The sequence below is a fragment of the Rhipicephalus sanguineus genome, chromosome 3 (assembly GCF_013339695.2).
Source record: "Rhipicephalus sanguineus isolate Rsan-2018 chromosome 3, BIME_Rsan_1.4, whole genome shotgun sequence".
Lineage (NCBI taxonomy): Eukaryota > Metazoa > Arthropoda > Arachnida > Ixodida > Ixodidae > Rhipicephalus > Rhipicephalus sanguineus.
In genome coordinates, this window is record NC_051178.1 from 229,993,235 (window position 1) to 230,011,924 (window position 18,690).

The following is an 18,690-nucleotide window of genomic DNA, read 5'->3' on the forward strand; positions in this document are numbered from 1 at the left end:
CAGAATACACGCGCGCGCGCTTCAGATTGAACGCTCGCGTGCGATCCTGTTTGCGCAAATAGTTGCCGTTTCCGATAGAACGGGATCAGCGCAATGCCAGCCCATTGCTGTGTACCGCAGTGCACGCAAAGAGGATTTCGAGACGAGGATGGGTCGAAGGTAAGCAGAAGCGCGCTTGCCCGCGGCTTTGTTTACAATCGGTGCGCGGCTGATGCCTACCTTTTCTTGCAGGTCTCGTTTTTTTTTTTCTTTTCCGAAGGATACGGACTGGAGGAAAAGGTGGATTATAGCTATTAAGCGTGACGAAGGCCCTTTCTTCACCGTGACGAAGTTCACAAAAGTTTGTTCAAGGCATTTTACTGAAGCAAACTACTTGCCAAACGTCGCCGGAAACCGTCGTTTCTTGAAGCAAGACGCCGTGCCCAGCATCTTCGCGTTTAGTGCTCCGAGTCCGAGGCCTCCACCAAGAAAAAGCCAAGAAATCGAGAACCACTTAACCTCGTCAGCGCTACAGTGCCTTCCGAAGGCGGGGCGATCGACTACCGCGGAAGTGAGCGACGTAGACATCTGCTCTCCTACATCGGTGACGAGCAGCATCGATGGCGTGGTGTCTGGTTGTGCGTGCTCGCTAAAGATTTCCGACCTCACCGAACAACTCGACGTAATGACGGCGCGTGTCCGTGCTGTAGAGTCGGAAGTAAAGAAAAAAAGCCGAAGAAGTGGAGCTCACTAAAAGCGTCGTGTACAAAGCAGAGCGAGCGCTCGACATTGCAGCACAAGAGCGTAGCCAGCTGGAAGAAGCGCGTGAGCCGAAAGTTTTCCGTCTGAGTGCTTTCGGGATAGCCCTGTGTACGAAGACGTTTCGATCGAGGTGGTTTGGACGTAGCTAGAACGTAGCTTTCCACAGCAAACTTGTGACTTCGTTCATCGTTGTGCTTCGCTAACCTTTTTGAGGCGCTGTAGGCTTGCACTTTTTCTTCCGTAAGAGTCTCCGGAATAACTGCGAGACTTTTGGACCACGACATCACCACCCAAAACAGTAAGCGAGGACGCTGTAGTGTGGGCTCTCCGACACTGCCCATGCAACTGCCTGAAATGACGCCCTACTAATGGCGGACGGCAAAAAATCAGTGTGGCCAGACTGAATTAGGAAAATCTCCTATATCGTTTGACGCTTGCTGGCATTTCCTGGCATGTACGACAACGTGCACGTAAAAGCAAAGTTCAGCAGCCAAGATCACTAGCGGTGCTACAAATGAAGTAACGTAATGCAGGTAGCCGGATGCAGACCCAAGGAAGTAGACAACGCTCCCAGATACGTAGTGACATATAGCACGCCAAGGCATATAGCACGCCAAGTGAACCTCACGCGAAGACGCAGTAAATGAACAGCGTCTTGGAGTGTCTCAACGTCCGTTTTGATGCTGTTAATGCCCTCCATAAGTCGAACGATACTACGAAAGCCCAGAGAAAACAGCTGTGATAAAAATAGAACGTTACAAGGAATAATAGCACAACGTCAATCATGAACGTTGAACTCTTCTCGAAATAAGAATAGACAAATACTATTATGTCTTTTACCAGCATCGTTAACGCGTAGCAAAGGGTGCACCGCGATATCAAGGATCGAGACGATCTGTCCAGAGCGTATACAAGCACCTCAAGAAGGAGAAAGAAGTCTGATACAGATCCTAAGACCGAGACAGTCTTCACTGCAAATGCCCTGACGACAAGGTACACTGGTTTGTGCGAACTATTTTTCAGCGACAAAAACTCACCGTGACTATTGAACTTTTGCTCGTCTGTGATTTCCATCCAAGAAGGACACTCGGCGTTTGACAGGACTGTGTAAAGGCATATGTCACAAGACTTTTCGGTCTTGGTCATCCGTGTTTCGTCCAAGTTTCTGAATATATGTCGGCAAGCGAACACTGTGGTCCCCTCCACTTTGCTCTTACGCGAGAAACATTCGGAAAACCACCGCAGAGTGGCGGAGTGAAATTAAAGTAATCCGAGTACAGGGAGTTTCATTTAAGTGGATTCCTGTCTCAATACACTCTCTTCCAATCGATCAAAGTATTCGTGTCACGGTTATAAACGGCACACTGGTTGTTTTTGTACGTTACGCCCAAACTACTGCTCGTGACTAGTTTGACAATTTCTGCGCTGGTCACCTTGTGTGTTACGTCGTCTGCTTCACAGTAGCGACGCGTATCGTCTTGGGGCCAGTCATACTTGCAGCTCGATACTGTAGCTTACGTTCGAAAAACACCAGTGCTGCCAAGATCGGCAGCTACACAGGACGCACTTAGGATCATGAATCTCGGTTGTGCGCAATGAGTGCTTCGCTGGAGTTGGTGCCGAAACACAAGCTGTTCACACCTCTGCAGTGAAGTCGGCAAAAACACGTGTCCGAGTAGTTCCAGCTGCAGACTTCGTTGGCACAAGTGAACGGTTCTTTAGCTCATTCTAGTAGTTGTATGGACCCTTTCTCAATGAAGTTTTCCTCGCTCTCAGGGTGCACGTTTCGCGTAGATACGAGGCACCTTGTTTCAGTGCATGCTTTCAAAGCGTGGAAAAAAGGTACCAAAAGTCCACACCCAGGCATCTGCCGAAGTGCCCCTTTTCATACTTGCTGTATTGGCTTCTGAAAGGAGGGGATACTTTCTTAAATTATGAGGAACTGATTAGTTTTTTGAAGAAATATACTGTATTTGCTGGCGACAGCACTGCAAGCAAACAAACAGGAGCAAATAGTCTACATGATACTGCTACCGCAACGACTTCCTACTTTCAAAGGTCTTTCCTTTTATTTAACGAACGCGTTTGAAGAGGAGGTTGGCATCATGAGTGACACCTGCTGCTTTTTTTTTTTTCATAGGCTACGTCTCTTCTTTTAGCGTTGACAAATAAAGCCGACGCTCGTAACAGTTGAGGCCCTGTTGGTGATTCCACAGGCCTGTTGCATTTTAACGTACCCCTCCGCTAAATAAGGAACTACGTATTGATCGCCGCGCGAAACACTGAACTTTTAATTGTGCAATGCAGTACATTTAGGGCTTGCTGTGAAAAGTAAGGGATGCGAAATGGCTATCGTAATAACTTCATCGCTAGGCAACATTTGCAAAGGAAACCCCGTCGAAATACGTAGAAATTAAAAGAAAATTACTTTGACAGCAGTGGGTACGCGATAATATGACAAGTGCTATTATAAAGTGAGACAATTATTTTTAGGTTAACGTAGAAGTAATTTTCTGTGAAAACAGAGAAACCTACTTGTACGCTACAATGACCCATGTACGAGCGCTGTATCCGACAGGCCTTCCACAGCTGGTTGCGCGGCTCCAAGTAGACATCAAGCTCGAAAGCCGGGGTAAGGAAAAAAAATTCAGCAGATCCCACGCGTTGTGGGAATCGGTTTCATGCGAAGCAGTCAGCGAGTGCTACTATGCTGTATTTTATGGCTTTGAGCCAAGCATTACGAGGCGGATCGACGTGTTTTTGTAAGTGTGGTAGTTGTGTACACATCGTGGGCTGACCAGGCACGTCGACAACACTGGCGTTTAAAGGGTAACTTATGGTGCGACGTAATGTCAGCCCTCACGTTAGAGTACATACGTTAGTATTATCGAAACTAAGTGCACTTTATGGTGCAATCATGTGAATATCACACGTAACATTCGTCAATGCATTCCACCGGGGCTGAGCAATGCTTCAATATAGCTTGCTGAATCATAGGAATACAAATGTAATGTTTATTAGACTGCTATAAAAGTGGAGCCAACACTCGAACCACAGACGTTAATCTGATATGACGCCTGTATCGTAGGAGTACATATGTAGTGTTTATTGCTTTCTTGTAAAATTAGATAGCCGGCACCACAAACGCAATTGACATTACGCCTGCGTAGCTGCTTTTCCAAACTAATTTATAGACCTGGCGTGGCTCTGCGGAAGAATGACGGATTGCCACGCATAATGCTTGAGGTCGATTCCTGCTGGGATCCCAATTCTTTTATTCTTTCCATTCGTCGGATCAACGCTGCCGATGTCGGTTTTTCTTAACGCTCTATCATTTGAATTACCAATGTCTGTTCTCGCCGTTCCTGGGTAGATATAAACTGACAGTCACCTGTGGCGCATACCCGTACACCCCGGCCCGTAGTAAACAGGCATGTGCCACACGTGTCTGGTGGAAAGGGTTTGACGACGTAGGCGACAAGATTTTCACGTTATTCATGTCATGATCCCACAGTCATATTTGTCAAATCCTCTTACCCTCCCATGCCAATTTTGGTCTACACCAAGCTAAGGAGGCGATCATGAGAGCACCCAGACGTAGGCGGATAGATAGATAGATAGATAGATAGATAGATAGATAGATAGATAGATAGATAGATAGATAGATAGATAGATAGCAGTGGCGTAGCCAGGAATTTCGTTCGGGGGGGGGGGGCTCACGTTGCAGCGTGACCTCCTCATTGAAATTTTCGAACGACTAAGTATACGAATAACATGTAATACCGGTGACAATTTGTATTAGATGCTGCAAATCACTTCTTGAATGCTGCGCACTGTCAAGAACGAGTAAGAAATGCGTTTTTTCATAAAAATATTATGTTGGCATGCCGGCAAAATCTTTCCAGGAATAACTGTCTTTTCTCTTTTCAAATTTTTAATTTTTTTGTGAGTAAGAGGTACGGCAAATATCACGTAAACTTTGGAACTGCATCAGTTTTAAACTGAAAAAGCGCCTGATAAAAAAAAAAATGAAGTCCACTATATAACCAGGACGAGATCAAATATTTTAATGCAGATTGTTTACGCAGAATGTTCATCTTTTTGCACAAATGATGCGGCCAGGGAAAAACAAGAATGGGAAAGTACAGCTCGAATACGGGCAAAACATAAGTCACCGGAAAAAGTGCGCAGTATGCTTACACAGAACATCACAAATGTAGATTTAATTATGCAGTCAATATACGGAACTAAGCAATGATCACTATACATAATGCCCAAAATAAGTCAAAAGAACATGCTGCACAATCACAGAAACTGATATGATCTTGGGCCAAGCCGCTGTCTCGGACGCACCATGTGGACAGAACAATAACGGAAGAGCGCAGAAATAACGAAAGAAACTATTTCAAAACTGTTGTAAAAGTGCGGACCACTATTGTGCACTCAATATAAAAGGAAGGTTGTCGCTTCTAGTTCAAAAAGCAATGAAGAACAAAAAAAATCACAGTTTCGCCGCAAGGGCGAAGCAATGAATGCAATAGCAAGAAACTAATGCTATACGAAGTGAGGCTCGCCAATGGATACTCTCAGTTTGAACAGCGCTCCTCTTGCAAAGGCGGTCGAAGCAGCGAAGGAAACTAGCGTGCTTCAAGTGTCGAGTTGTGACACTTGATAGTTCGCGCTCATCTTCTGTTTGTTCGTTTAGCGGCGTCTCTTGAGCTCGAGTGACTTTCGTACGCTTCGTAACATGAGCGCGCACACCACGGTGAAAGGTTGAAACATCCCTCTTGCCCTCACCACGAGAAAACCACGCGAGCAGACAGCGGAAGGCCAAGGTTCTCCCTGCGCAAGTATAAGAAGAAGCGAGCGAGCTCGCCGATGACTTTTAAATGCGCCCGTCGCGCTCCTAGCGCCATCTCGCTGGTAATGAAGAAACGCTTATAAGCGCCGGCCGTCTCTGAGTCCGTTCAGCGGTAAAGGGTGTGTATATAACGCTCGCCGTTAGCTACGTGGAGGACCTGCCTTCCGTGGCGTAGTGGTTAGCGCCACTCGCTGCGGAGAAAGAGGTCCCTGGTTCGATTCCGCGCTTCGAAAGCCTTTTTCTGAATTATTTTTCTTTGGGGCTTTTATATATATATACATACCAGGGCTGGGCAAAGATACTTTGAAATTGTATCGCGATACGATACAAGATGCTCAGGCAAGAAATATTTGAGATACAGATACAAGATACCACAACGCCGATTGTATCCGATACGATACATCCCAATTGTATCTTAAGATACTTCGATACATTCGGAAATTTGTTTTATATATCTGTATATACGGTAATGTAGCACTAAACGCCGATGCACAAAAATGTTCGCTTGAAAGTTTATTAACTGCGACCAATTTTGTTTCATTTAAATGAAATGTCTCATAGTATCTCGAAAGTTTTGTATTTCTTGCTGAAAGTATATTACTTTTGTTCCGAAACAACTTATTGCGGTACCTTTAACTGCTTAACATGACAGCTCTTTATACGTTTCGCTGATAAAGGTTTTTGCTTGCCGCTTTTTCAATTGGGTGGAGTCGATGCTCTGCTTGCCTACCAGCTAGCGGGCTGCCATCTAATCACACGAACTTCAGTAAGAAGCCTCCACACAATGGTGGAAATATCATTGTTAAGTTCTACCTTGCCCGTAAACGTATCACGGTTTTCGCAATAGACGTCAGACTCTGGAGTTTCCAAGACGCGTGGCGCCACCTGTCGGAGAAAAATTGGGTAGTACAAAGACCTACTCCCTCGCACAGTTTGCTGCGGGACCAGGTACAACTAGCGAGTGCCGAAACAACGATTGAGCTTAATATCGCGTGTGTTTGCACATTTAACACTCAGAACGAGAGCTGGGAATTTATGACAGCGCCCTCGAACTGTCATGAAGTGCTTGTTGGATCACTCGCCAGAACGACGGCAAAAGCAACAGCAGACGAGACCACTCCACACGCTACGAAAACACGCCGCAATCGACGTTACTGTTGCGTTGTGAATTGCCACGGACGTAAAAGACTCAACAACATCGTTCAGTTTTACCGATTTCCATAGTTGTCGTACGAAGAAGAAAGACGAGAACACTGGATACGGGCTGTTGCGAGCGTGTTGGGTAGAAGTACCCGCGTTCTCCACAGCCGGTCGCATGAGAAAGTGTGATAATGTGGCTCTGCTGCTCTTTTGCGTAGCCCTGATGGAGAACAGCGGTAACCTTGATTATGAAGCTCAGCAGAGGCTCTGACCGCGGTGCGTGCCGTGTCACGCGAAGTGAGCAGCTAGAGGCAGACTGAAGACGCGTGCTACGCACACCGCGACAACCTATAAACGGAGTTGGTCGTCAGCACACAGCACCGCGCACGTACGTTTTGAAGGCTCAGAGTTCTCGTTCTAACTAGCTAACACGTGCGTCATACAAGTGAATCGCAAAATGTTGGTCGTGACCACCTTCAGGTTTGTTTGGCCCGTGGCCTCCGCGGTTTCCGTAGCTATTTCGGAGGCAACGGCCTTGCCTTTGGTTGTACCCCGCGAAAGTGGACACGCAAGTATCCCCATTTGCAGTATATACAAACGGAAGACGAACATCAAGAGACCGTTTGAGGATGCGTAATAAAGCAGTCCAATGCACAAGAAGCGAGAGATGAATTAAAGGAGAATGCAACTGAAAAGGCGAAAATCGCAGGGGTCATTCGTCCCTGATAAAGCGAGTTTTGTACCACTGATCGTAAGATGCGTAGCTAAGTAAAGTGATCGTGTATGTACTTCATCGCTTTGGCATTACATATATACCCGATTTTAACGTTGGCGCTAGAGAACGGATGTCGGAGGGCTTGCCGCGAACTCGATGTCGTGCGATGCTCGCTTGTACTTACGAGTTGCAGCGTGCCGGAATAACTAAAACTTCTTTTGCATTGTACTCGCAGTTCGCTTTGATCAGCTTCCTTTGTTTTTGAAGCGTGGATTGGCGGAAGAAGCTTTCCAGGTCCTTGATTTTCAGGAAACCGCGCCTCGACACCAACGAAAGATAGGGGGGGGGGGGTTATATTGTGGCCTGTGCACATTCGCTTGCGGACTGCTCTCTTTGTAATACCCAGTTAGCGCCAGGGCTGCGATGAGGGCGCTGGTGGCGGTGTTTTTCACAGCGCCGCCTGGGCAGAGTCTGACGTCTATACCCGAACACCGGACAGTTGTACATCAGCGAGAAGCTGGTAGCGACATTCTTTGCGACGCCTCTTGTTTACGAACAAGACATAAAACTGCAATTACTTTTATATTCTACTTATCTGCTGGCGTAAAATGTTGGTTAGCGACGTACACAGTAATGCTCGATCTTCTAACAATTTTTCCTTTATGAGAGAACCTCTGCAGCCCAGAAATCATGTCAGACTTGTTCTATAGTTGCACAATGTGCGCAGGACACCGCTACTATTCACACTATATTGCCACTGAAGCTCCGATTGCCTGGTGATTAGTAACAGTAAAAATATTTAGAGCAGACTAAAAAATAAATCTAACTGATTAAAATATAAAAGCGGTTCTGTATCAAACACAGCGAATAAGTATAGGAACACGATAAAGGCGGCACCCGCAAGAGCTAATAATAATTGTTGAGTTTAACGTCCCACAGAACCACGATTTGATAATGATAGACGCCATAGCGGAGGGCTCCGGAAATTTCGACCAGGTGGTGTTATAAAACATAAATATAAGCACACGGGCATCAAACTGCGGCCGACGCGACCTACGGGTTAGCAGTCAAGCACCATAACCACTAGACCACCGCTGCGGGTAACCCCTAATAGCTATGACAATTAGGCATTTAAGGTGAGACCACATAAAATTCGGTGCCTATGTAAAATAGCTTAAACCGACTCGTTGAGACGCTCATTAGAAAAACGGAGCATTTTGTATAAGAATGTTTCCCAATCCCTTTTCTAACATCTTTGAGATGGCTCCTAATAATTTACGTTATTATCATGAAAACTCAATTTCGCTATTTTACTAAGCAGCAAGCAGAACTTTCTCACTGTTTACTACAAGCACGTGCAGAATATTATATATTTGTTCTTAACGTAGCCGTGACATAACAGTAAACTTAAGTAGAATGTAAGCGAGTGAACAGTAGCAGAAATATTGCAGACAGGGAAAAGCAAGAACAAAGCATTGAGCTTACTTTGCCAGCACGTTAAAGACATACTGCCGTAAGCGGACCCTAAAAAAGCAATCAGAGACATAGGTAATGTGTGGGATGGGAAAGGACAGCTGAAAGAACTATCCAATTATGATTTTGAAAACTCATTGAATAAAAGAAAAAGAGACGCACGCCAAGATAGCTTCTGGTAAGTGAGTGCCTGTTCTGTTAAATCCAGCGTCAGTACCGGTGCTACTATAGCTGTCAGAATCTTATTTGCATACAAGTCAATCTCAATGCATGTAAGTGAAACTTGCATCGACGAGGTCCTTCAAATCGCCGATGTGTGAAAGCCACCAGACGCAAAGCTACCCCTTTTCTTGCGTTCTTCAGACTTCCTAACGAAGCACAATGCAAGAGAAATTTCGATAACGACACGACAGCGGCATCAGAATTTGTGCAAAATACACCGCACGCATTGGAGTCCGTGGCACAGGATAGTGGCTAAGAGCCAAGTGCCATAGCACTGACACAACTAAAAAGACAAAAAAGAAACCGTGGAAACAAAATGTCGTCTGGGCGTAGACGTTCGCGCGTTTGTCTGTCGAGACGACGCAAGCGCCACCACGTGACTCTGCTCCCTCAATGGGGACGTTCAGAGCTCACCACCTGCTCTCGCTGGAAAACTCTGGCGGAAAGGTAAAATAATGTCATTGTCTTTAGTTTTAATCTGGTGTCTTATAGTGGGAGCACTATCAGCTTGAGTAGCGGAGTTCAACCAACGTTTATTGTTTCGCACCGCGGTGTTGCGATCGCAGTATCTTGTATCTTAAGATACGTGATACATTCTTCAATGTATCGGAAATACAGATACTGATACACGTCTTGCGAGACGTATCGCGATACAGATACAAGATACGCAAAGAGTATCTAAGATAGTATTGAAGATACATGTATCTTCGATACTGCCCAGCACTGATACATACTTATACATATACGGTACATGACGGCGACGGCGACGGCAAAATCCAGCCGAGACTGTCCATATAATTGCTATCGCAATATAACGACAAATGAAAGAAACAAACAATGCCGACAGCTTCCCAATAGCTGAATTTGTTTGGTAACGCCGCGTATGCCGACCTCTCAGTGAACAAGGTGAGGCTGTCGATTGGCTGTTAATGTCCACCTGATGCCTGTATTCGTATGTCTATATTAGGTCGCGGTGTAAACTGCTAAAAGGTACAAAATCCTCACGGCTTTAAAAGGTGGGGAACAATATTATTGCGTCAGAATTGCGGGCTCATTGACCTGAACTCTGGAACAGCAGTGTATTTTCTTTTCGTTTGCGCTGATTTTTGTCTTGCTCGGTATCCAAGGACAAAGTTGACCCGGCGAAGAAGCTTAGCGAAGCGGTCAATGACTTCCGACACGATGACGTCGACATTTCTGTGGGTGTACGAAGTGCCAGGCCAACGATGCGTTCCTCAGACATCGTGGAGCGTGAGTAGTTCTTAAGTAACCTCATGCTTGAAAACGTTCTCTCTGCGCTGGCAGTGGTCACTTGAAGGGTGACTAGAATCTGGAGTAGCTTGTACACATTCGGATAGAACCTGCTGTCGCAATGCAAGACGGCATCGGTTCCCGTACTGGGGCGCTGGTTTGCTGCTTTGTTCGCCCACTTTGTCCACCATAGTCGCAGTTCTCCCAAAGCAGCCCTCGTTTCGACGTCATGCTCAAAAACGGTCAGGAGATTTTGTGCTCCTTCCTCCAGATCATCTTGCATTGGTGGTATTGCCGATGGTACAATTACTGAAAAGCCCTTTAGAAGTGCCCTGTGCTTTTCGAACTGTTGGTTTAACAGGGCTAGTACGTGGTCCGTGAACGGAATGAACAGGGTTCCTCGAAAGTATTCTTCCGCGCTTTCGAATGAGAAGTACGGACTGCTGGGCGAGTTGTTAACTCATCTTAATGCTGTGGTGCGGGAAAGAACGAAAACACGAAGGAAGGCAAACGAAACACGGCGCAAACTATCAAATGAAAATTCATTGAAACACCAAACATATATATATGCAGCTAGATGAACCAAGTGTTAAAAACACGTGTACACACGGCGATTGTCTCAATGACGCGCTTCCAGGAAACTTATTTCCGCAGCGAGTAATGTGACGGAGGGCTTCGCGACACATGCATCACCAGCTTTATTAATTAGGTATGCTTCCTAAATTTCACGCGCTACCCTATATTTGACTCTAGATTCCACTGTCGTCTCAGCGAACTTAGGTGCGCAGCCGCATTCTCTTCGAATGCATTGCTCCCAAGGTTTTGCTTTCGGACACCGGCTCGACGGCTGGTGATCTCCACACTCAGTTTTTCTGACAATAGCTGCACTTGTGCAAATATTTTTGAGAAAGAAGCATTCACGTTCTCACGGTCATTTTCAATTGTCGGCTGTACCGCTTCTATGTCGTCAATGGCAACGCTCATGTTGATACTCCTCGTCTGCAGCTTCTTACAGTGGCAAATTCAGTGCTAACACGTGCTCCGGCACATGCAGGCTTACAAGGAACGCTGGTGACAAGAGTGCCAACATTAGACCTTTTGCCTGCACTGGACTTTCGCCATTTCCGTTAAACTTAATCTCCTCGTGCTGCGATCAACGGCTCAAAGAGGCTCACAAATGAAAGCATTGCATCGTGCTTCTCGACCCAGCGCGTTTCGCGTAATCCCAAAAGGCGCTGCCTTGTAGACTCAGGTAAGCTCAAACTCATGATTTTTCGCAAAACGTGTGAGCGGCCAGAAGATTTAAGGAAACAGACTGACGTCGCCTTTAGAGTCTTAAAACAATTTCGGATGTCTGTGATGGAGCATGCCGCACACAGAACTAGATTAAGGGAGAGACTGGCGCAGTGAGTGTAGAGTGCGGCTGGATATTTCTCACAGCAGCTTGAGCACTATTCGTTTTGCCGGCCATTGAGCTTGCACCATCGTAGCCTGGACCACGGAGATGCTGCACGTTAGTTCCCATGTCTATGATGGTGTCGGCGAGGGCCCGGCCACTTTGGTCGTGAATTGGCACAGTCTAAGAACACTTCGATTTCGTTCGCATCCTTATTAAGGTACCTTGCACAAACAGTAAGCTGCTCGACACCAGCAATATCTGTCGTTTCATCAGCAAGTACGGAGAAGCAGCCTGCAGCGTTTACTTTTGCGACTAGTCTTTCCTTGATGATTGCAGCAGAGATTTCTATAATCTGGTTTTGTACATCTGGACTTAAATACGAGGCATTATTTGGGCAACTTTCCAAATGATTTTTTTAGGTCTGGATCGCCACAATCCGCTCGCATGCAAAGCAGCGCTCTGATGTTGCCTGTATTTGTGGGACCACTGTCTCTATAGGGCCACGGAGAGCCAGACCTTGACGCCCACAAAAGAGAACTGTTTAAACAATAGGCTGTAACTTCCTTCGGTTCTCTCTTATTTGAATTTGGCTGCCATGGTCCAGTTGATCAACAACACTGGGCACACATCCTGAGAAGGTTTGAAGAAAATTATCGGCTACCAGCTGAGCGTCAGTGTGGTATTCAGTGGCTTCATGTGCACCGAAGACTTCGAGGGCGTGCTTCTACTTTTGAAATGGCTTGGATACGAGGTCCCCAGTGCGCGCGTGTTGGCCCTTGCCAACCTCATTTCTGCTAAAAAGGACACACACTCCGCAAAACGCACCCTGTTGAAGCGCTGAGTAGCTAAGCCATCGGTGCCTGTCCAGCCAAGCCACCTGAAACCTACGTTTCTGCTCCAAATCGTTCATAGACTTAAACATGTAGCCTGGCGGAGAAATCCAAGGAGAAGTTAGCAGACCATGTTTTGTCTAATCATCCACTTTTGAGTCGTCTATGTAGAGCCCGATATCAAACTTGCTTTTGCTAATATTTTCAGGGTCTGAAAAAGATAAATAATTAAATAAATTATTATAAGGCTCAAGCCCAATAAGTCACACCCGCCCCGCGATGACGCCCCTGGCCGGTGGTGTAGAGAGCACGAAAAATTTCGGGGGGGGGGGGGCTGAAGCCCCATAAGCCCCCCTGGCTACGCCCCTGATAGATAGATAGATAGATAGATAGATAGATAGATAGATAGATAGATAGATAGATAGATAGATAGATAGATAGATAGATAGATAGATAGATAGATAGATAGATAGATAGATAGATAGATAGATAGATAGATAGATAGATAGATAGATAGATAGATAGATAGATAGATAGATAGATAGATAGATAGATAGATAGATAGATAGATAGATAGAAACGCTCAAATTGCCAAAGGTCCGCTAAGATATGCTTCGCATTTAAAAGAGAAGCCTGCTTGAGAAGTGTCAGTAGGGTATGTCCAGATAAGATCGAACACGAGGTTCCGGTCACCATTCCCGATTTTGATGAAATTTACTGTAGGTCTAGGCATTACACCCAGAACAATGGTTTCGCAGTTAGCTTTGCAAAAAAAAATTTTGTTCGCCTGAAAAAAAATATACAAATTTTGGCCGCAAAAAACACTTTTCCGCCAATTTCGCGATTTCGGAATTTTGAGCGCCTATTTATTTTTTTTGCTTGTCGAAGCACTTTTGAAGAAAAAAATCACAAACTTGGCAAATCGCACAAAATACCTGTACTTCTGGAATTTATTGCTGCAAGCTAGTTAAAGTGAGGATAATAAAACTTGGTACATATTAACTTTAATACTATCGCTCTCTTTTAAAATAATTTGCGTGGTTTTATCGCGTTCTGTTTCACCCGATAAGTGGGCTGAAACGTAAGTGATTTACCAAAAACGGCGAACTTTGAAAATGATTTTCTCAAAAAGGCCTTTTTAATTTTTTTTTAAAATCCCTCTGATTGAAGTCAAGGACGTTATCTACAATTCTGTAGAAAAAAACGTTGCATTATTTTGGTTGCTAACAAGTTATAATGCGTCGAATGTGACCATGCCAGCCTAGCGGCCGCGTCCTTCGTTATGTGCTGAAACTCGGATATAGGTTGCTAAAAATACTTGTACGTGACATAATAACAAATCAGTAGCTCCACGCCAACAAATGCGCAGCCAGGTGTCATGGTTCAGCAAGCTTTGTCTTGGGATCAGCCGCTTGAGAAGCCCGCAGCAGCGGCCGCTCGATGCTGCGGGCACTCACATTACATGAGTGCCACTTCGACTGCGGATGAGCCCCGCTTGCGCGTCAAACTACGCTCAGAGGACAAACGAGAGAAGGAATGCATCACTGTGAACGTTGAAGGCCGTTAAGTGCGAACAAATGTCATAATATGCAACGAAAACTCTGCCGGCAATTTCCCAGTGAGCGCCTTCAATACAGCAAGCATGTATTTTTTTTCCCTGCTGTTATGCCCGAAGCAGCAAAATATCTTGTAAACGCTCGACTTGCGTTGAATATTCTATCTGCGGAAGCACAACAATACAGTATTGTAAAAGTGAAGGACTTGGACACACTTCTTTTCACAGCCGGCTGACAAGTGTCTGGCACGAGATGAACAACTGCAGTTTGAGTTGTTCAACCATCGGAAACACGTATGACAGTTTTCTTTAGATGTCAATGGCTTTCTTTTCTGTCATATGTTGCTCATAGAATGAACCAAATTACCTTTAGGCCATCAGAAGAGAGAAACAACACATGAGCGCACTACTGGAGGCGCTCACTGGGAAATTGCCGGCAGAGTTTTCGTTGCATATTATGACATTTGTTGACACTTAACGGCCTTCAACTTTCACAGTGATGCATTCCTTCTCTCGTTTGTCCTCTGAGCGTAGTTTGGTGCGCAAGCGGGGCTCCCGCAGTCGACCGCTGCTGCGGGCTTCTCAAGCGGCTCATCGCAAGACAAAGCTTGCTGAACCATGACACTTGGCTGCGCATTTGTTGGCGTGGAGCTACTGATTTGTGGTTATGTCACGTACAAGTATTTTTAGCAACCTATATCCGAGTTTCAGCACATAACAAAGGACGCGGCCGCTAGGCTGGCATGGTCACATTCGACGCATTATAACTTGTTAGCAACCAAAATAATGCAACGTTTTTTTTCTGCAGACTTGTAGGATGACGTCCTTGACTTCAATCAGAGATTGCATTTCACTTGTTATTTAAGGGGAATAAATATTGCGACGAAGAAGTGCACCGTTTTTTCCCTAGGTGCGCTCAAAATTCCGAAATCGCGAAATTGGCGGAAAAGTGTTTTTTTGCGGCCAAAATTTGTATTTTTTTTAGGCGAACAAAATTTTTTTTCGCAAAACTAACTGCGGAACCATTGTTTTGGGTGTAATGCCTAGACCTACAGTAAATTTCATCAAAATCGGGAATGGTGACCGGGACCTCGTGTTCGATCTTATCTGGACACACCCAGTACTCCCTATTTCACCTATTCCGGAAGGCACCCTGCAGCTGCAGCTGAAGTACTCCTGAAGGGTCCAGACTTGCAGCTACAAGTGCGGGTCTTCAGCTTCGCGACTTCCGTTTCAACTGTTGCAGCTTGAAAGGGTCTCTCTTCACACACGCGGCTTGTTGGGTAGTGAGCGAAGCGCGCGTAAACATACCGCCCTCCGATCGCTTTCGCTGTACGACCCTCTCTTTCATTCATGTAACGGAAACGTGAGCCCCTGTTGTCGGATTTGTTATCGGAAGAGAAGTCTACGGATGCTTTTGTTGCAGTGTAAGCATGCTGAATAACGCCCTCGAGCTGCAAGCTATGCTTCAAATGTTTCTACACTTCTCCTACTGTGGCATGAACCAGTGAAGGTAACCAGTAAAACGTACTGCATGCAACTTCCTTGCAATCTTGCAGTTCCGGCACACTTGATGCCTTCAGGTAGCATGCGAGGGTTTATTCGTGAGCTTCCATCTCGTGAAGAGGTCATGTGCTATTTGACGCCAGCTGGCAAAAAAAAAAAATATCCCCAAAACGATGGAAGTCCTACGCGAACGACGACGTAGCCGTAGATCTATGAGAGGTGGGAAAGCTCGGTTTCAGCTCGAGTTTCTGTCTCTGGAGTTTGGACATCTGTGTCGTGTCTGCGACTGTCTGTGGTTTAACTCAAACTCCTCTGCCCTGAGAAGCAACCTAGAAACAACCTAGCATCACCTAGCTAAAGCCTGGTAACAACCTAGGAACAACGAGATCGTCCAGAATCAGAACCGTCCAGCGTGACTGTTTTAAGCTTTGCGCGTATTAGAGCAAGCTTTGCCCTTTTTTTTTAACGAGATAGCGTTAAAGAGCTCGTTTAGCAGAAATTCCGGTGTCGACGTCGGTGTCGGTGTCGTTGGTTGTGAGCGAAAAGTCATCATTTTGTCCGAGACCGAAAAATCGCGAAATGTGCGAAGAAAATAAATAATAAAAAAACTTCGGTCCGAGTGAGAATCGAACCGTGGCCGTCTGAGTGGCAAGCAGGTGTTTACAACAGAGCCATGCCGGCAAGATGAAGATAGTTTTTGTCAACATCGCGAAACGGACAAAAACGGCGGCCTGATTGGCTTTGCTGTAAAAACCGCTAGCGTCATTTTGGCTTGAATACGCGAACCTGCATGTAGATAAGGCATCCAGGATCGGCAGGGATGGCGCAGAACAAGAAAACAGGACGCGCAACCTTGTAACGCAAAACAATTAGCGATGGCTTTTACGTAAACAAACCGTAACTGAACGGTGGTACGTCAGAAAAGACTCCTTTGACTAGTTTGCAGTTCGGTGCCCCAGCTTGTCTTGTCTCGTCTCTGGCCAACAAACTACGCTGTCTCCGGGACCGGCCGACTCAAGTAGAAGCCAGGTGCGTAGCCAAGGGTGGGTTAGAGAGTTCAAACCTCCACTTCCCACTGGAAATTTGCTTGTGTATATATACACGCACACATACAAACGCATGCACGAACATACACCCCCCCCCCCCTCCCCCGAAAATATTTCTGGCTACATTACTGGTAGGAGCTTTCACGTTGCTGACCCAACGAAGTAGGCCGATCCAAGATTAATTGCCATGCGTGCGACGTGCTCATAATTGACACTCATCCCTACCGACCCGATTGAGCGACGAATCTCTTGAACACCACAGCAAACGGCTTTCAACAGCATCACTCCTCTATTTCGGAATTTGCCCTCTCTTGTCACACCAATACAATATATGCAAACCTATGTTCACCTAGCATTACCTAATAAGGAGGAGGAGGAAAAGAAAAATCACAGCATATCCACGGAGTGAATGATGATGAGTGGGCGAAGCTGCGGGGGTTCATCGGTAAACCCTGAATCTTCCATGAATTCTGCCCAGTACATCATCACCGACGTGAGATCGGGCGCGTTTATACTAAAGGTTCGATGAGAGTTATGACGACTTGCAGCTCACTTTAATTTTACATGTACGCTGTGAATTTTCATTGTTTAGAAACCATTGCTTTAGAAAACATCTTGGCGTCTTTCGTTAAGCAGCTGGCGTCTTTTCGTTTTGCTTAGAAACATCTGGCGTTCTTTCGTTTTGCTTTTAGAAAACATCTGGCGTCTTTCGTTGGTTTATTTCATCAATCAACGGCGTTTTGAACAAAATTTTTATTGTTTAATCACGCACAGGAGAAATCTCACCAGGCACTACCTTGGTGGTAAAACAATGGCTGCTAATGGGAATGAGAGACAGAAGAAGTCGGCTTTTAGCTAACACTTACACTTCTACTTCTACTAACGTTTCCTACTGGAACATGCCAATGGCTGCTAATGGGGAATGAGAGAGACAGAGAATTCGGCTTTTAGTTAACGCGCACGCTGCGAATTTTTTATTGTTCAAACAACGCACAGGAAAATCACAGCATATCCACGGGGTAAATGATGATGAGTGGGGCGAAGCTACGGAGGGAATCATCTGTAAACCGTGAAACTCTTCCGTGAAATGCGCCCAGTACATAATATAAAGAGTGTGAAACATCGTGTTATATTAAACATCAAACTTTTATGTACTGTTGGTTTACGTGGTCCCTTCATTATCACTTGTGATCGGTGAAATGCAAGGAAGAAGTCCGCTCCCGAGCGAAAGAGCGCCAAGAGCGACCGCATTCCCCGCTCGCCCTGTGCGAATTAAAGGCAAGGCTAGAGGGAAGACAGGACGCGCGTTCCACGACGCGAGGTCGGTAGCATGCCCAACGAAAGCCAACGGAACGCGATCGTGCAAGTGCTCCGGCTTCGCATCGCCCCATGGTTCCATTTAGCTTCCAAAACCAAATATATTGCTCAAGGTGTGCCTTGCGTTTTCGTAGAAATAATTTCTTTATCATGTACATTAAGACGAAAAGTTGAAAGCTCACTAGAGTGTATCGCCCGCAAAGTATGTCTTTTAGTGTGATTTAACTCTCGTACGGCAGGGTCCTCGCGCCGTTGCCGGTCCACCTCGCCCGTTGACGATCGGGCGAGGTGGCTACATACAACTACTACTACTACACTTTAAGAAAAACACATCTGGCGTTCTTTCGTTCTGCGGTTTACAAAACATCTGGCACAATTCGCGTATTTTTTTTTCTATCTTCTTCTTCGTCTTGTTGTAGCCGGAGGGCTAATACCCTTGTGGTGATGGCGGTAACATGACTTCCATGACACTGACCCCTACCTTTACCTAAAGTTCTATTCTATCTCTCTCTACCGAAAATGGGAATGAAGGACATTCGGCTGTTCGCGCACGGGTGCAGAGAGCACGTCCAACGTCGCACGGGGAAAGCCCTTAGGCACCGCCGCCGTTTCGCGGTTGGTGACACTCCTACGT